The following is a 20,129-nucleotide window of genomic DNA, read 5'->3' as shown; positions in this document are numbered from 1 at the left end:
CTGGTGTTTTTAATGACTTTTTTGTGGATAAAATCTATTATATTAATTCTCATGGGTGTGCCTTGGAATGATCCCATAAGAGGACCCACCTGATTGCCTGGGTGGCGGACGTGACTGATTGGCTGAGGCACAACCAGGAAGATTGGTTGCCGCAGTGGTGGCCCGGCTGTGGAGGCCAGAGGTGGCAGGCCCGGCCCAGCCGTGGAGGCAAGGCCTAGGAGGGGGGAAAGAAAGTGGGGGGGCAGAAGTGGCAGTTGGGAGGAGAGGTGGCTGGGCCCAGAAGCAGAGACTGGGGCAAAAGTGGGGGAGAGGTAACCGCCAGCCCCAAAGAATGCATAGATGCTCTGTGCGGGGTCGGCTAGTATCTTGTATTTGGGCCTAACTGGATTACACATTTATTGCAGTCTAATAGGGTGGTGTCCAGCAACTCCTCTTATGGGATCAGATTGGTTCACTTTCAGTCTGTGACTCCTGAGGATGTGGACAAGCTGCTTCGGACTCTACATCCTACCAACTGTTCTCTTTACCCTCGTTCAACTTGGCTCATTTCATCTGTCAACAGTAGGATCAGAGAGGGTCTTCTACGTACTCCAGTTTCTCTTCAGATTGTATACATCTGTTGCCTTTTACATATTATAAATGCTTCTCTGAGGGAGGACAGGATACCTCCTTGCCTTAAGGATACTACTTGAAGAAACCTGCACTGGTTCACTCAGAGTTAGTCAGTTGTAGACCTTTCTCCAATCTTCCATGGTTGGGCAAGGTGACTGAGACAGTGGTGGCCTCTCAGCCTCAGGCAATCTTGGAGGAAACAGATTATCTAGACCCATTTCAAAATGGCTTCTGGGTGGCCTTTGGTGTTGAGACTGCCTTGGTTGGCCTGATGGATGATCTCCAATTGGGTATTGATAGAGGGAATGCGACTCTGTTGATCCTTTTGGATCTCTCAGGAACTTTCAATACCATTAACCATGTATCCTTCTGGGTTGTCTGAAGGAGTTCGGATTGGGTGGCACTGTTTTACAATTGTTCCATTCCTACCTCTCTGGCAGATTCCAGATGATGTCACTTGGAGACTATTGCTCTGCAAAGCGGGAGTTAATGTAGGGAGTTCCACAAGATTACATACCGTCTCCAATGCTTTTTAACATCTACATGAAACTGCTGGGAGAGGTCATCAGGAGATTTGGTGCAGGAGATTTGGTGCAGTTACCAATATAAATATGCTGGTGAGTAACAGCAGAAGAGAGGGCATGCCCTCAGCTCCTGCCTGTGGGCTTTCCAAAGGCATCTGGTGAGTCACTGTGTGAAACAGGATGCTGGACTAGATGGGCCCTGGGCCTGATCCAGCAGGGCTGTTCTTATGACACCCAAATCTATTTCTCTATGTCAGATTCATCAGGTTATGGCTTAACTTCCCTAAATGCCTGCCTGGAGGCAGTGATGTGCTGGATGAGGGATAACAAACTGAAAATGAATCCAAATAAGACAAAGGTACAGACTGGGGGTGTGGGGTCAGTACTTGATTGATGGTTTAGATCTGCTTGTTCTGGATGGGGTTACACTCCCCGAGAAAGAACAAATATGAGCCATTTTGGAAGGGCGGTATATAAATCAAAATAAATAAATAAATAAATAAATAAATAAATAAATAAATAAATATGTCGCTTTGGATCCAAAACTCTCTCTGGCCTCTCAAGTTGGGGCAATGACCAGGGGCACTTTTTATCAGCTTCGGCTGATACGTCAGCTACTCCAATTTCTGGAGAAAAATTGCCTTAGAACAGTGGTACATATGCTGGTAACCTCCAGGCTTGACTACTGTAATGCACTCTACATGGGGCTGCCTTTGTATGTAGTCTGGAAACTACAGTTGGTACAGAATGCAGCAGCCAGACTGGTCTCCGGTATAACCCAGAGAGACCATATAACACCAAACTTAAAAGAACTGCAATGGCTATGTTTCCAAACTAAATAAAAGTACTGGCTATTACCTATAAAGCCCTTAGCAACTCGGGTCCAGGGTATTTAAGAAAGTGCCTCCTTTGTCATGAACCCTCCCGCCTATCAGGATCATCTGAGGAGGTCCAGTTGCAGCTACCACTGGCTTATATGATGGCTGCTCGGGACTGGGCCTCCTCTGTGGCTGTCCCAGGGCTCGAGAATGCTTAAGATGCATCTGTTTTCTTGGGCTTTTAATTAATTTTAACTGGGTTTATATCATAATTGTTTTAATGATTTTATCCTGTTTTTATATTTGTTGTATTTTAACTTATGTACACCATCTAGGGATGCACATGTCAGGAGGTCTAGAAATATGACAAACAAACAAACCTAGAAGCAGACCATGACACTATCTTCCCCTGCTGTTGCTCCCAGTAACTGGTATACTGTCTCTGAAGATGGAGGTTCCATAAAGCCATCAGGGCCAAGCTGCTGGAAGACCTCTCAATGGCTTTAAAAGGGGGTTCATTAATAAAACCATGGGATCCAGTGGCCATTTCTTTCTATCTATCTATCTATCTATCTATCTATCTATCTATCTATCTATCTATCTATTGTATTTCTATACTGTCTGATATAGAAATCTCCAGACAAGATACAGTTAAAACATAATATAAAAGCAATATAAAACAGTTACAATTCATAAAACAGATAAATATCTCAATGAGTTTCTGGGTCATCTCGGAAAGACCATATCACTCCTATCTTAAAATATCTACACTGGCTGCCGGTAAGTTTCCAGGCAGAGTACAAAGTTTTGGTTATAACCTATAAAGCCCTAAACAGATTGGGCCCTGGGTATTTAAGAGAATGTCTTCTTCACTATGAACCACACCGTCCATTGAGATCATTTAGAGAGGTTCATATGCAGTTCCCACCAGCTGATCTGGTGGCTACTTGGGGACGGGCCTTCTCCATTGCTGCCCCGAGGCTTTGGAACACACTTCCTGCTGAAATAAGAGCCTCCCCATCTCTTACAACTTTTAAAAGGGCAGTCAAGATGCATTTGTTCACCCAGGCTTTTAATTAGATACTGTTTTAATTGTGTTTTAATAGTTCTAACTTTTTATTTTTAATTGTTGAAATGTTCTAATCTTTTATTGGTTGTTTTTATTGTTTTGTAAACTGCCCAGAGAACTTGTGTTTTGGGCTGTATAGACATGTATTAATTAATTAATTAATTAATTAATTAATTAATTAATTAATGTTAGTAAAAACAATTTATTTGCAACTATTATTATGGTTGCAAATTCCATACATTACAAGAACACAGGAAGCTGCCTTATACCAAGTCAGACCATTGGTCCATCTAGCTCAGTACTGTCTATGCCAGGAGTTCCTAACCTGTGGTACTCCAGATGTTACTAAACCACAACTCCCATCATCCTCAGCCACAACCAATTGATGATGAGAGGATATAGTTCAGCAACATCTGGCGTACCACAGGTTGGGAGCCCCTGTCACTGACTGGCTGGGGCTCTCAAAGGTTTCAGGCAGGAGTCTTTCCCAGCCCTAACCAGAGTTGCTGCAAGGAATTGAACCCGAGACCTTCCACATGCAAGCAGATGCTCTACCACTGAGCTCCAGGTCCCATCCCATAAATTATAAGTGTTGTCAATGAGTACTTTATTTTGTCTGTCCTAAATCTAATGTCAATCAACTCCTCTGGATGTCTTCAAGTACTAATATTATGAGAGAGGAAGGGAAAAAAATACTGGGGCAACACCCAGATTTGGTCAGACATAATTAAGCACCAGTGAATCAACAAGACAAGTTAGTCATGGCTAACTTCAGTCCCATTCATTGCAATGGGACTCAATCATATCTAACTGGATGTTGCCCTCTATCTGCTTTCTTTACACCAAGCATAATTTTATACATCTACTGTATGTTATGTCTCCCCCTGTTCACAGACTCATAGTAGACTTTTTTCCTAAACAAAAATGCCCTAAATGTATTAGTCATAGGAACATAGGAAGCTGCCATATACTGAGTCAGACCATTGGTCTATCTAGCTCTATATTGTCTTCACAGACTGGCAGCGGCTTCTCCAAGGTTGCAGGCAGGAATGTCTTTCAGCGCTATCTTGGAGATGCTGCCATGGAGGGAACTTGGAACCTCCTGATGCTCTTCTCAGAGTGGCTCCATCCCGAGGGGAATATCTTACAGTGCTCACACTTCTAGTCTCCCATTCATTTGTAACCAGGGTGGACCCTGCTTAGCTAAGGGGACAAGTCATGCTTGCTACCACAAGACCAGCTCTCCTCCTTTCTTGCAAGGAAGGTGTCCAACCCCCTTGAGGTTCTCACGCTCCCAGTGCCCCACTTTAGCCCAATACAGACATGGGGAGCAGCATCTGCAAGAGGAGATATCAGCCATGATCAAACTGTCTCCTGCAGTGCAGGGGCTCCCGTGCCGCGTGGAGCTCCTCTGCCTGCAAGAACTTCCCTACTAACTTCAATGAAGCTGCCTACCCACTCTAAGGATGCACACAGAGTTGCCACCTTTAGGGAAGAGAATGAAGGAGTCCACTCACTCAGGAGCTCCTGAGGGCAGGGTGGGTTGAAATGGCAAGGAAGCCAATTTTGGCTACCAGGGATCCCCAGATATTGTTGGACTACCACTCCCATCATCCCCAGCCACAATGGCCTTTTGCTAGACATTAGGAAGAATTTCTGAGGAGCTGTTAGACGGTGGAACAGTCTGCCTCATGCAGGAATAGGCTCAGGGGTGGATTAAGCTTTTTGACACCCACAGGCAAAAACCATCCTTTTACCTGGACCTCTGGACATCTGAGAGGGCCTGGGAAGATCAACAGGCCCTATTCAACCCCAGGATAGCAGCTCTACTGTTGTTGGTGTCTGTCTTGTTTCTTTTTAGATTGTGAACCTTGTGTGCACAGGAAGCCACCTCATTTATTTATTGCATCCTTTTCTATGTAAGCTGCTTTGAGAACATTTGACGGAAAGCAGTATGTGAATCGTTTGGTACTCCAAATGCTGCTGAACTGCAGCAATCATCACCCTCCATTACAATTCATGATGGGAGTTGTAGTTCAGGAAGAGATGGAGGACCACAGGTTGGGAACCCCAAAATAGTCCGCAGGCGACACGTTGCTGGGCCACATACTTGATTCCGCCAAGCTTCCATCTGTGCTCTGAACACTACAAACATCCCCAGCCATTAGATATCCCCCCTTCCCTCCTGCCAGCATCTCCAGCACCTGGAAGGCAAGAGTCAGCAGGACTTCCAAGGCCTCCTTGCCATGCACAGACCCACCCACCCACCAGAAAGCAAGCACCTGCCATACGTTTTGACACATGGCTGCCTCCCCACACACACCTCAAGTTTTTTCCCCCCTCTCTCTCTTTCCATTGCCAAAACACAATGACTGTTATAATTAACAGATTATCTCAGCGCGACAGCTGCAGTCCTTTGAAAATTAGGTTGAATAACAGGATCCTGGCGTATGGTAATTTCTTTTCATCCCCAGAAAATTTCACTCACTAGCATTCTTCCTTCCTTCCTCCTTTCTTGCTGTTTTTTCCATCTTTTCTTTTCTTTTTTGCACCTTCCCCGTCAGTTATTTCTTTGCAGCTAGATGGGCATTGTGGCTGCTTTCTCTTTTTGCCAACATCTTTTGCCCCCACCTTCTAAAAACCTCTCTTCTGTCATTATGTATGAGAATGGCGGTTGCTAACAGGAATGTCTGCACGGCAGTTAACATAAGTGCCAGTGGAGCCAGGGTGATAAGGTAATGGGTGCCTGAGTAAGCCCTGCAAGGGAGAGACGGCTTCTTGTGACACTTTGTGCAAAAGAACAAGGTGACTGAGGTCCCGGGCTGAACTCCACTTGCCTCTTGGAGAATTGATACTGTTTACCCGGCCGTGAGACAACAATACCTGACCTCAATCCCACACAAGCAGAGGCATCACTTAGTCAACAGCTGCCTTGTTTGCTCGCTGTAGTACCCCACAGATACCCACAGATCCTATGCCCTCTGCTTGTTCAGATAATACACCTGTCACCACTTAATACCTTTCTCAGCGATTATCCACTTCTCACTCCATCTCTGGTTCCATCGAATCTCCCTGCCCTTTTTTTTTGCTTTGTGTTCCCCACTTCCCTGAGGCGTAGGAAGCTCCAGGGCAACCTTTTACAGAGTTAGTGTTGTGGTGAGAGCATCAGAGGCACAACTGTGGCTGACATACAGAGAAATGAGGCATCAGTGCGTGCAGCGAGAAAGCAGCCTAGCAGAACTTCCAAACTAACTGCACTGGAGTAGTAGGAAAGTGGCAATTCTTGATGCCCTCCCCTTCCTCAGGAAGCCCTCTGTGCCACCCACAAATATGTCCCCAATGGGCTGCACAACCATCAGGGACATATTTTCAGGGGGCACAGAGGGCTTCGTGCCGATGTGATGACTCTCCATTTGTAAATATAAAACCAACAGAAAGGAGGAGGCAGGCACACTAACAGGGCTAGTCTACCAAGCAATGCCAGTTCCTACAAACCAACAAAATGCACCTGTGACTTTCGAAGGCTACATCTTGCCACCAGCTGCAAAACTCAGTCCTCCTTTTCTTTTGCTGGCTACACTCTAGTGACTAAACTGCCTCCTCAGTAACCACCACATGAAGGGTATCAATTATAGCTAGTTGTTACCAGCCATCAAAGCTCATTAAGCAGGTATTTTCAGCTAGCAATTAGACAAAAGCTTTGAAAGAACATTGTTATGCATGTTCAAAGAGCATGCTTGCACAACAGTATTCTTGACACCCACATATCCTGTGCCCTCTGCTTGTTAAAATAATAGCTCTGCCACCTCATGCTCTTCTCCATCCATATCCAAATCTTTTTCCATCTCTTGTTCCATAAAACATCGCCTTCCTCCTCTCCTCATCTCTCCGTACACCTGAAATGCTATTCATGAACTTCCATCACTTTCTCCATCCTTCAAAAGAATACCTCAAATCTCTTCTTTCTTCATATTTGCTTTCCTCCAACTCTTTTTATGTTTGTGAAGGTATGAAAGGCATCATCTCATACTGCGCGGGAGGAGGCAATGGTAAACCCCTCCTGTATTCTACCAAAGAATGTAGTCTGTGGTCTCCAGGAGTCGACACCGACTCGACGGCAAACTTTACTTTACCTTTACAGGTTTTGGAATTAAGATTTTCTTCATATGGAATTTCAGTCACCTTAAAGCAGAATGTTGTTTATTTCTTTCAAATGCACACAGCACGGGCTGTAGACCATTATTTTAAAATGCTATATAATAACATCAACATCATCATCATCAACAACAACAACATCAGGAGCAATAATCTTATATCTATTTCTGAAAGAGCTGGAGATGTTATGATGCTTATTGATGCATAACAGGAGCACTTGCAGGTGAGAGAGAGGTACCAGAAGACTTGGGGTAACGTACAGACACATCACTTTCATAAAAATCTGGAGAACAAAACTTGTAAGCAGGCTAACCCACCCACCCCCCACTCTGAAAACTGCCCCCATGTAACTAAATGGAACGGAATGTTCATGGACTCAGAGGGCATTTAACATTCAACAGGCGGGTGGAGATAAAGGAACTCAATGGCAGGGGAAAGGATGAACAATAAGAGCAGGAAGTTTCTCAGCTTAAAGAATACTACCTCAAGGCAGTCACAACAGGATGAAAAGGAGCTGGGACTGAGCACCTTCCCCACCCCACAACCTGCCGCTCAAAGAACCCCAAAGGCAGAAAAAGAAGAATTGCACATGAAGTGAGACCCAGGATACAGCAGGGCCTGCTGTTTCAGTTGCTAACTCTTGTTTCTTCACCATGCTCAGCCACAGGCTCAGGTAACACATGCACACCAGAGATATACTGCAACATTTTATTGCAGGTCCATACTTGCAATAAAAATAAAATAAGATAAAATAAGATTGATTAAATAAATAAACAAACCATCAAAATCTGCTCCTCTACCCACCATAATCGACTGAATCTCTCCCTGCCTCCTCCACCACTTAAGCTGTGCCTGCCCTCGATGCACAAAGCCTCCGCTCCTCAAGGGAAAAGGCATCTCCTCCATCCTGTGCAAATATCCTCCTCACCTTCGCTCAAAGCAAACAGCAACTCTCAAGCATGCTCCATCATTGGTTCCTATCCTTTCTGCCCTGATCTTCAGAGATAAGTGAGCTTTGCAGAGAAGTCCTTGAATGTGATCCTCCAGTTAGAACAATCCACACTCAGGAGGCATATAACCAAGTGAAAGGTCTTCAGGCGAGTTCTATAATTCTCTGCTTGACAACTGACTTTTGATGCCCACCCCCTCAGCAAGCCCAGATGCTTAGACTAGTCTCTTCTTTCCTGAATGTGGCCCGAGGCTGTTCTGGTAGGCCACACAACCTCATCTAGGAAGCAAAAGTAGGAAGTCCAAATCTGCCTTTAATCTGCCAAATCTTTGCATATCTGGTTTGATATTTGAACATAGGAAGCTGCCCCATACTGAGTCAGACCATTGGTCTGCTTAGTCCAATATTGTCTACTCTGACTGGCAGCAGCTCTCCAAGGTCTCAAATGGAGATCTTTGCTGTGACTTAAATTATTTTAACTTAAGATCCCAGGGATTTAATGGGGGGGGGGTGTACTTTGTGACACTGGCAAAAAATGTTTCCGTAATTTAGCAAGTATTTTCGGCTTAGCCTAGTCCTCACTTACAGTGACAGTTCAGTAAAATAGTGTCTTTATCCCTTCTGTTTCTAGGATTCCAGGTTTTCCAACACTGCTAATGTCATTACCATTACAGCCCAGCTTTCCTCAATCCCAGCAACATTTAGGGAATTTATGAAACAATGTTTCTTGGAACAAGGATTCTCAGAAGTTGTTGACTACAACTCCCATAATCCCCAGATGCAGTGGCCTTTGGCTGGGGATTATGGGAGCTATAGTCAACAACATCTGGGAATTCCTGTTCCAGAGAACACTGTATGAGGCCCACACCTGTAACGGTGATGCCAACATCACAGCTGCAGCAGTGGCAATCAGGCCCTGTGTTTTGATACTAAGCCAGCCTTGGGGTGGGCAGAGACACTCTTACCCCTGAATTTCCAGGCCGAAGTCCAGGACCTGCACAACCCCTGGGATCCCCCAAATCCTGATTAGTCTGTCCCGGGTGGTGTGGTCGCCCGACCGAGCATGGTGATGCTTAATTTGCAGGGGAGGGGGGCCTCCAAAAGCCTTTAGGTATAGGCTCCAAAATTACCTAGGTGCACCTCTGGGGGGTGGGCATGCTCCATTCAAACCCTGGCAAGGGACCCCCTCACAGAACCATCTGCACACTGGTAGCTGCAGGGAACACCTTGCCTTGCTGACTCAGCCACATCCGCTCACAGACAAGACAGCCCAATGGATCTGCTGCCATGGGCAATGCTGTGCAAGAAGCCAGATCCCGAACTGGGATGACAGGTGGAGATGATAGCTTCCCATCAGCTGACTCAGTCAAGACTCAGCATGGGCAAGGTACTAGGTGAGGTGTGGCCCAAGTTATGGTGGTGCCCAAGGTGAGGCACAAAATGCTGCCTTGTTCCATGTCCCCAGTGGGGGCCAGCCCCATTCTGAAACCAACCCTTGTGAGTTTGGAAAGTGCATGAGGAGCAGGGAAGGTTGCCAGCAGCCACGTCTTCCCTCTTCATGCTCCTTGCAAGCTCTGCAAAAGGCTTGCCAGAGTCCAAATGGTCCCAAAGAGCTGCTCCAGTGGTGACGGTGGTGGGCATCTTGCTCTCTTGCTGGCTCCCCAGTGATCTGCTGCCCGAGGCAACTGCCTTGCCTTGCCTCATTAAAGGGTCACCCCTGTGAGGCACTTCTGGTGGCTGCTCTGCACTCCGATAGGCTTGGCCTGGCTTTGCTGCTGGTCACTTCCAATCCTTCCATTTCTTTTTAAAAAGAGAGAAAGCAATTGACTTTTCTTTTGTCCTTCTAATATCCCTGCTGACTCTCTCCTGCCATGCCATATCTCAGGAATGCTGCTTTTCGTTTTCACTTTGGGACCATTCTTTCTCCAGGGCTCCTTGGTCCATTCCGTTGGGCGACCTTCTTCTTTCGGAAGCTCCTTTTGTTTGTTCTGCACACCCTTTTAATTCAGTCACATAGCCCCTACTCAGGGCTTGGTGCTTTCCTGTTTGCTCATCCGGTAACACTGGCTTCCGAATCAGTGATTCATACATCTCTTCCCTGGCATTTGGAAGCCTCTTGTATTCATTGAAACACATGCTTATTCATTTCCCCTTCCTTACTGTAAGGTTTGTCTAGTCATTGCGCCACATTCGTTCTGCAAGTATCTGAGGAACTCATTCCCCAGTACTACCTGACATCTAGAGTCACATGTGCAAGGGGGGCTTTAATGGTGACAGAGACAGGAGGTATGCATCTGGATGTATGAAAATGGCTTACGCAGCATCAGATCATTGGTCTATCTAGCTCAGTATTATCTACACCGGGCAGGGTGGTCTTTTCATGAGGCAAGGGGAGGCAATTGTCCTAGGCTGCTAATTATTGGGGCACCTGCCAAGCAGCAAGATAGCCCTGGCTGCAGCCATTGGAGCAGCTCTTCAGGGCTGATCTGACCTTTGCAACTTTGCATGGAGTGTAGGAAAAAAGCAACCTGTTCCCTTCACATTCCTTGCAAAGCCTGCAAGAAGCCTGAGAAGTGGCTATTGGCAACCTAGCCTCTGCTCCTCCTCACCTCCTTCCCACTTTCAAAGCTTGCAAAAGTTGATTTTGAAAGGGGGCTGGCCCCCACCAGGGGTGTGGGGCCAGGCAGCATTTGGCACCTTGCCTCGGGGGCTGGAATACCTTGGACTGCCCCAACACCAGGAATTCCCAACCCTGGGTCCCCAGATATTGCTGAACTCCAGCTCCCATCATTCTCAGATGCAGAGTCCAAGGCTCTAAAGTCCACTTTAGTCAGATGTTGCTCCCGCTACGATAGCTGCTTCCTTGGCAGCTTCTCTCATGCTGATCAAGGTGCATAGAAAGATTTCCATCCATGTGGTCCAGCTTTCTGCTGTGCTTGCAGACCACACAGTCAGGGGCGCAACAAGGCTGGAGTGGAACCAGAGACAAAATTTTAAAATGGGCCCCTCGCTGACACACACACACACACTTCACAATATATAGTCATATGACTTGCCTCTGGGGGGGCCCTCGAGGCGTGGGGGCCCCCAGGCAGCCGCCTCCCCTTGCCTAATAGTAGTTACACCCCTGCACACAGTGATGGGACTCCCAAGAATTCTGGCATGGTGTGGGTGCTCTATAAGCCCCAGGAAGGAAGCCAATCCATGTGGACAGAACTCATGGGAACAGAGAAGCAGCCTTATGCCAAGTCAGACCATTGGCCCATCTAGCTCAGTATTGGCTATACTGACTGGCAATGGTGCTCCAGGTTTTCAGGTTTACAGCCCTACCTGGAAACACTGGGGACTGAACCTGGGGCCTTCTGAACGCAAAGCAGATGGTCTACCACTGAGCTATGGACCCATCCCAGGCCGTTACAGATACCCAGCTCAGCATGGAGGCAACTGAGGCACTCTTACCCCTGGTCTTCAGGGCCGAAGTCCAGCCTCTGCTCCTCCTCACCTCCTTCCCACTTCTAAAACTTGCAAAAGTTGATTTTGAAAGGGGGCTGGCCCCCACCAGGGGTGTGGGGCCGGGCAGCATTTGGCACCTTGCCTCGGGGGCTGGAATATCTTGGGCTGCCCCGACACCAGGGATTCCCAGCCTTCCAAGTCCTGGTCCTTCACAGCCCCTGGGGCCCCACAAATCCTCTTTAGTTTCTCCCAGGTGGTGTGGTCGCCTGGGTGGGTGGAGCGGCTCCAAAGACCTTTAGGTCCAGGCTCCAAAATTACCTAGGTGCACCTCTGGGAGGCAATTACAGAAGCAACTGTGGAAGCTTACAGCTGCTAGTGGCTTTTAACAGGCTATAAGAATGGTGGGAGTGGTGACTAGCACAGCACTATTCCTGGACCCTTGGCCAACAGCTATTCCAGTGCCCCTGCTCCGGCACTGGCGGTGACTCCAGCTGGGTTCTTGAGGATATTTGTCCCTAGTTATTAATTTATCGCAGGCTGCCATTTCTTAGAGAACACAAACAAGGACACAAAATGGAAATGGCAGTTTAAACCCATTTATGACTTAGCAATAAATGGAAGGGGATGGAGATGGAAGTTAAGTGTATCTGAGGTTACAGAGAAGCATAAAGCTCTGCATGTATTCCTGTCTGGGGTCAGACACTTGAAACGCCGAGAACTTGAAGACAAGGCTGGTTGCTGAATTTCTTTGGTTTTTGTTTTGATCCAGACAATACGGATAGAACACTTCTCCACTAACATGTGCCATTTATGTATTTAGGTTGAACAGCCTGCCTGAGCTGAAGGCTCAGGACACCTCTCAAGCCGTCCACTACAATGGACTTGCATGGATGCAGATGGGCTTAGACTTTGAGTTAACATCGTTTTGGATTGCCTGCAGCAGGGCTGCACATCTTTGGCTTTCTAGCTATTGTTGCACCACAATTCCCATCCTTCCCAACCACTGTAGCTAATAGTCAGGGATGATGGGAGTTGTAATCCAACAGCAGCTGCTGACCTGATGCTCTGGCCTCTAGCATGAATCCAGCGTTTTTTGCTGCAAGGCTGTCATTTGTTCTCTATTCTTCAGACTCAGGGATTCACTACTGAGATGCCACAAAGCACTGGCACATAAGTAATGTCTAATTTAAATGTGGCAAAGGGCATGCACAAAAAAACCATACTCAAGCAGCATTCCACGTGCCCAGTGTTTTATTTAAAGTGGGTCTTCTCATCTTGGATGCATTATTAGTACACCAGGGATCCACACGCCTGTGCTACTGCATAGAGACTGAGAGCCCAGTTTAATCAGGAAGCAAGCCATATGGAATGTGCTATGTGGGTACTTTTTGTGTGTGCATATACAAACACTTAAATCAGGCTTCTGTATGAGAGGCTTCACATAATGATCCACGTGATTAGCTATAAGCTGCTGCACTACGAAATCTTTTAAATGCTATTTCCCAGAAGGCCTAGAATGCCATAGTATTCCCCCCCAAAGTAACCTGGAAAACAAACATTTTTGTGTGCAGCTACATGCATTATACACATCTGTACTGATCTGCTTGATTTGCAGCATTTTAATTCTCCTTGCAAAAGACTGGGTTCCTGAAAATGCAGGATTTTTGCCAAGGGCAGTACAGTGAAGGGAGATGACTCATGGGGAATGAAGGGACCTCATGATGCAGTGGCAATCTGGAAACGTTACAGTTCATCAGGGAGGGAAAGAGAGATGCACAAGTTTAAGACATCTGGGCCCTCCACTACTGGAAGTTCCAGATAAACAACTTTTGAGTCATTGGTAGACATTTATCCAATTCAGCATCCCGTTTGTGCACTGGAGCTCACTCTAAGCTTCTGCATGTAGACCACTGCATTCACTTAATTTAAGTAATTTATTTAAGGACAGACAATTGTGCATGTGCCTTTCAGGGCACATCCAGTGCACCCCAACAGAACTGAATGGAGCCTCACTTACCCGACAGAAAGCTCTGGGTGTACCGATCCTTCTTTGTGACTACTGCAGATTGCAGGGTCTAGGCCAGGGCTGCACAATGATGAACTGCAACTCCCATCATCCCTGACTACTGGACACTGTGGCTGGGGATGATGGGAGTTGTAGTCCAAAACCAGCCAAAGGGCCGAAGTTGTGCAACCCTGCTCTAAGCTATGCCTTGCACAGTCAAACCTTTCTTTGGGCCACGTGGGCTATGTGCTTTGGGGAGGGCTCACAGCTCAGTGGCAGAACATATGTTTTACATCAGGGGTTCCCAACCTGCGGCCCTCCAGATGTTGCCAAACTACAATTCCCATCACCACCAGCTACAATTTATTGTGGCTGGGATTATGGGAATTGTATTTCAGCAACATCTGGAGGGCCACAGGTTGGGAACCTCTGTTTTACATTAAGAAGGTCCCAAGGTAGGAATATGGGAACAAAGCGTTAGACTGATTCAGTCCATGGTCCATCCAGTTCTGTACTGACTTCACTGACTGGCAGCAGCTCTCCAAGATTTAAGGAAGGGGTCTTTCCCAGCCCTGCCTTGAAATACCAGGGGTTGAAGCTGGTCTTTCTGCATGCAAAGCAGATGCTCTATCACTGTGCTACAGCCCTAACCCCAAGTACAATGCCTGCCATCTCCAGCTAGGAGCAAACAGAAGTGATGAGAAAGACCTCTGCCTGCAATTACAATGCTGCATATCAAGCAGATCAATACAGATGTGTATAATGTATGTAGCTGGACAGCCACTGCCAGTCAGAGTAGACAATGGTAGGCTAGACAGACTATAGCATGGCTCAGTATACAGCAGCTTCTTATGTTCATTCTGTAAAGTGACATTTGAAGCTTTTCTGAAAATCCACAGTACAGTCCCCAAACACACGGCTCTCTTTTAGCCTTGTGGATATTTCTCTCACCATCGCCTTAAGTTTTCATCATTACTTTCCCTTCTCTCATTTCAAAATGTCACCAACTTATTTTTTATTTGTTTTCACTGCTGAATGGACACTCTGGTCTATAATTTCACCTTCCTGCTCTGAGGGTCCTGTGATCAATAAAGCATTTGGCGTTTCATTCCCCTGGATAGACTGAAAATACGGAATGTTCCCTGGGAAAGGGAAGTGGTGTCAGGGCAGCGCTGCCCATGGTGCTGAAATGGAGCAGCAATGATGTGAGATCTACCGGTGTCCAGGTTTCCAGGGGTGTAATGTGCACTCGATAATGGCCAGAAACATGAATCACCATTAAAAATGACAACTCCCTCTTCGATGTTTATTCCCCTAGCAGTCACTTTGGCAATCGACTCTGTTTTACAAGTTGAAATGAGATTCTCCTTTCCCTCCCAGCTGCCAGCGTTGCAGCCTGAAAACTGAAATTTACACATCGGCAGCAACAATACAGATTGGGGTGGCCCTGCTGCTTTTCAAAAAGGCAAAACAGAGGGGTGTGTGTGCTCTTTCACAGCGAGGCTGTTGAGGCCGGGCTGCGAGGAGCATGGGGTTTCTTTTAAAGCATTTTTCTCTTAAATGTAAACCAGGCAGGTGGCAGTCCATAGACCAGGAAGGGTGGGGGGAGCAACAGATGGGGCAAACATTCATGACCTGGTTGGACAGCTTGGCCTCAGCACGAAGAGAGAATTTCCTCATTATCACCAGCTCAGAATAGGCAAGGAATCAAAGAGTGTGTGAGAGAGAGAATGTCCAGTGTGGGAACAGGGGAAATTGTTTTAAAAACCCATCACTGGGCAAACACATTATCCTCATCTCTCAAGATAGCTATCTTGATGTTGCTCTTATTCTGTCTGTCTGTCTTCTCCTTCACCCTCATCTCTCCCCCCTCCCCATTTTCTGTACTATCCAAAAGCAATCAAAGTGGTGGGTAAACAAGTCTAGCTGTTCAGTTGATGACCACTTAATTTGTTCCTCGCCTCACTGGGCTACCTGTAGTAGGGAAAATGCATGTTTGAAAATTGGCAGTGTTGTGCACACCATTACCAAGCTGGAGGTCTGAAGAGGTCTATAGAGAGCCAGGAAAGAGGGATAGAGTGAAAAGGTGGGAGAGGAAACAGAAATGAAATCATTAAGGGAAGTTTAAGCATCCGTGCCCAGACATTAGGACAGTGACAGGTCACACATCAGACAGGGTGCAGAAGGCGGGGGGGGGGGGGATTAAGTATGATGTGTTAGAGAAAGTGGGACAGGAACCATTGTTCATAATATTGAGATCAATCCTTAATATCATACATTTCAGCCCATGAAGTTGTTCTTTAAAACTGGGGTCCTCCAACTTGGGTCCCCAGGTGTTGTTGGACTGAACTCCCATCACCCCCAGCTAGGTGGAGATGACGGGAGATGTAATCCAACAACATGTGAGGACCCAAGTTTGAGAACCCCAGTTTTAAAGCATTTGTTTGATTTCAGAAGAAGCCTATAAGGATGGTGAGGCACAGAGAGGAAAAGTGACTAGCTAAGGCCATCCAGCGAGCTCCATAGCTGAAAAGGGGCTTGAAGACAGGAACATGGGAAGCTGCCTTATACTGAGTCAGACCATTGGCCATCTAGCTCAGTATTGTCTACACAGACTGGCAGCGGCTTGTCCAAGGATTCAGACATGGGTCTTTCCCAGGCCTGCTTGGAGATGCCAGGGATTGAACCTGGGACCTTCTGCATGCAAAGTAGATGCTCTAGCACTGAGCTGGGCATCTCATCCCCATCACCTTGCGTTTTGGGCAGTATAGAAATGTATTAAATAAATAAATAAATAAATAAATAAATAAATAAATAAATAAATAAATAAATATCACCTAACCCACAATCCTATCCATAGAATCTGCTGCCCTGTCCCCTGCCCTTATGCCACACAGTGTATAATAAAGTACCACAAGGGTGCATTCTTGGGCTTTTAAAAAACCAAATCAAGATTCATTTTAAACCATTTGCAACTGAGACAGGGTAGCCAATGCCTAGCCTTGAAAAGTGTCCCTAACCCTTCAGCAGCTGCAGAACAAGGTTAGTTTAGTAAGTGGTTTCTACAATTACTGCTGAACTCTGATGGGAAGGCTGTGCAAATTTTAAAGGCATAACAGTCCTAGTCAGGTTCGTAGCCAAAAGCCAGAATGAGCAAGGCAAACCTGCTCCAAGACCTATAGGAATGATATCACCAGAATGTTTTACAACCATCTTTGATCAGGGTCTGCCTAACAACAAAACCAAAGGACCGGGTCTCACGATCAGTGAGATCTGGTTCCTAGCGGTGAGCAGGAAGAGCGGGCTAAACCTGCTCTCCCCGCTCACAAGCGGGCAGGGAGCCCTGGGCGGCCGAATCAGCCCAGGCCAGCTCCAAGATGGGCGGCCCCGAGACGGAGCCAGCGGGGCTGGGGAGCTCAGGGGCCGTGCGGCCCCCAGAAGCCCCAATATGCCCTGCGCGAGTGCGCAGGGCATACCGGGGAGACCCCCGAGCCGGGAGGCAGCTTTTAAGCCTCCTGGCTGGGGGTCTACTCACGAGTAGCCACGGCACAGAGCCATGGCACAGAGCCGCGCCACGGCTACTCACAAGCAGATAGCCTGGGTTTGCGGAGCACTCACTCCGCAAACCCAGGCTAAGGGGTGGGCTACAGGAGCAGGTTAGCCGCTGCAAGCCCGGTGGTTCTGATGATCACAAATATCGGGCTAGGATTTTCCTAGCCTGATTTTTGTGATCATAAAAATAGCCCCAAAGTGTTGCTTACCTAGATCACCTTCTGGAGCATTTCTGTTTTATATAAAGACATCTGGGAAATCATTTTCCCCCCAGTGCTTTTTGTGGGATTGTAAAAATTCTATTTCATTGGCAATAAACAGATTCAATGTGTGCCTGTTTATAAAGGATATCCTGCCTTTGCTTACTCAGACCAACAATTCATTTAACCCAATGTCATGTGTGCTGTGTGGCAGCAGGATCCTCTTGAGCTTTAGGCAGACATCCCTTTTCTGCCACTGGAGAAAGTGGCATTGGACAACGGAGAGTACCTCTTGTGCAAAAGAGAGTGCAATTTTTGCTGATCTTTCCTCCCCCCTGGAAGAGCCCTGCACCAGCTGAAATGATGTCTGCTCAAAGCGATTATCTACACACACCTGGGCTGAGGAGGTGGCGCTGTCAGTCACTTAGCTCTCTTAGGATGACTCACTTTTGAACTTTCCTTCTCATGTCCATCTAGTGACCACTTGGGACTGCTGGAGCCTTGAAGGTAGGGATGTGCCTGAATCCTGTTTCAAAGCGCAATTTGATCACTTTGAGGGAAATTAGAAAGGGAACTTTAAGAAAACAGAGAGCAGGTGTGTGTGTGCCATGTGTGTGCTGACACCACGCGCAGGTTGTTGGGAGCAGCACAGCAGCTGCTCATGGTCTTTTGAAGAGCGAACACCATGTCCGGAAAAGCAGCAGGGCAGCAGAGGAGCCGGTAAGGTCCTGCTTACCTGCTTTTTAGAGGAACTGACCTCTGCCCTGCCTGCAGCTGCACGAGCTGTTCATGCACATCCCTACTGGGAAGCTCACATGTAGGAGATACAAACATGCTCCCTCTCCCACCATTATTCCCCTGCAACTAGTATTCAAAGGAATACTGCCTATGAACCTGGAGATAGCCTACAGCCATCATGACCAGAAGAGGGCAACCAAGATGATCAGGGGCCTAGAGCACCTTTCTTATGAGGCAAGGCTACAATACCTGCGCCTATTTAGTTTAGAAAAAAAGGCAGGGAGACATGATAGAGGTCTATAAAATCATGCATGGAGTGGAGAGAGCGGACAGAGAGAAATTCTTCTCCCTCTCACATAATACTACAACCAGGGGTCATCCCATGAAATTGATTGCCGGGAAATCTAGGACCAACAAACGGGAGTATTTTTTCACACAATGCATAATCAACTTGTGGAATTCTCTGCCACGAGATGTGGTGACAGCTAACAACCTGGATGGCTTTAAGAGGGGTTTGGATAACTTCATGGAGGAGAGGTCTATCAATAGCTAATAGTTGGAGGGCCACCTCCAGCCTTAAAGGCAGGATGCCTCTGAGTACCAGTTGCAGGGGAGTAACAGCAGGAGAGAAGGCATATCCTCAACTCCTGCTGTAGGCTTCCAGTGGCATCTGGTGGGTCACTGTGTGAAACAGGATGCTGGACTAGATGGGCCTTGGGCCCGATCCAGCAGGGCTGTTCTTATGTTCACTGATAGATTTGTCCTTCATGCATTTGTCTACGCCTCATTTAAGCTGAGTGACCATCACCATATCTTGTGAGTTCCACAGACTGATTCCATGGATGAATCCATATCCTTTGGGTATAGAGCAGCAGCGGTAGACAATGTTGGCACGCCAGCTGTTGTTGAACTGCAACTTTCATCACCCCCAGTCACAATAAATTGTAGTTCAACAAAAGTTGGAGTGCCAAGGTTGCCTAACACTGGTATGGAGCTTCAAGTATGATTGACTCACCACATTTTTACTCCTCCAAGCCCAACAGCAGATCCCCAGCTGGGGCAGCCACCTAGCAAAAGTGACACACACAACTTTTCAAAATTGCCATGTATATTAATTGCTGGGTCACCAGTCTTGTGTGAGCAGAAATATAACATGCAGTGGAACGTAAAATCCAAGTATCAACCTTACACCAAAAGATATTATTCAGTTATCCAAAAACGTTTGGTTTAAGATGAGAGTTCAGATGTTTTACATTTTCACTCATGCTTTAAAAAGAATGGAAATTGCAAGTTAAGGTTGCCCATCTTCACTTCCGTGCCATATAAGCTGTAAAGACTTTGTGCAGTCTTGATGATGATGGCTTTAGAAATGAGGATCCATGGACCCACACTTTGCCTTGATCAGAGATGCAGCAGGCAGAAATTCATCAAGGGCATCTTTAGGAGGTCATTAGGGAAAATATACCTGTTACATTGTACAATTGTCTGTCTACACAGTAGACAAATGTACAATGTTACATTACTGCCTGGGTGCATCCCTCCACAGCCCAATGATCAACTGAAAGACCAAGGCAAAGTGTGAGTGCATCCCTGCCTCTTATTTGCACGCAGCAAAGATTAGTCAAAAACACAGTTCTAAATTATATTTCTGAGATTTCAGAAAAGTTAAGATAATTCTGGAAAGAAACTTATCTACAAAATAGTACTATGACTTTAATTGCTCTGGGAGTTAAAACAAGGAGAGAGAAAATGTGCCAAAGAAGAAACAAAAATTAATTTAGGAATGAAAACACAATTATTTTGAAAAAAGAAAGAATCGTACAGCAATAACAGAAAGAATCACTTTTTTACTGAGCTTGTTAACATTTGTGAAGTAACCCTAAATTTATGCCATTAATTTGCATATATTAGTTGTTTCACTGCCACTGGTTTACAGTCTCTGTGAAATCTTTGAAAACGTGTGTTTCCCCCCCTTCACTTGTGTTAATTAACACTTGGGAACTATGTATATATAGTTTTACTGGATTGCGGCACTCTGGTATCAAATCATCCAG

The 20,129-nt window shown here is 46.4% G+C and overlaps 1 protein-coding gene and 1 long non-coding RNA gene across 11 annotated transcripts in view; one reads left to right on the top strand and one right to left on the bottom strand.

The window, feature by feature from the left end:
- The window catches only part of ELFN2 (extracellular leucine rich repeat and fibronectin type III domain containing 2), a 197,774-nt gene that overhangs the window by 34,393 nt on the left and 143,252 nt on the right, over nucleotides 1–20,129 (bottom strand). The window lies entirely within an intron of this gene.
- On the top strand, nucleotides 1,062–2,462 carry LOC128328327 (uncharacterized). The gene is made up of 3 exons (XR_008309141.1): nucleotides 1,062–1,229; nucleotides 1,394–1,494; nucleotides 2,290–2,462. It is a non-coding gene; the product is annotated as an uncharacterized LOC128328327 (long non-coding RNA).

This window comes from Hemicordylus capensis, chromosome 5 (genome assembly GCF_027244095.1).
Source record: "Hemicordylus capensis ecotype Gifberg chromosome 5, rHemCap1.1.pri, whole genome shotgun sequence".
Taxonomy (NCBI): domain Eukaryota; kingdom Metazoa; phylum Chordata; class Lepidosauria; order Squamata; family Cordylidae; genus Hemicordylus; species Hemicordylus capensis.
The sequence above is the reverse complement of the archived record's forward strand: the minus strand, read 5'-3'. Positions and strand labels throughout refer to the sequence as shown.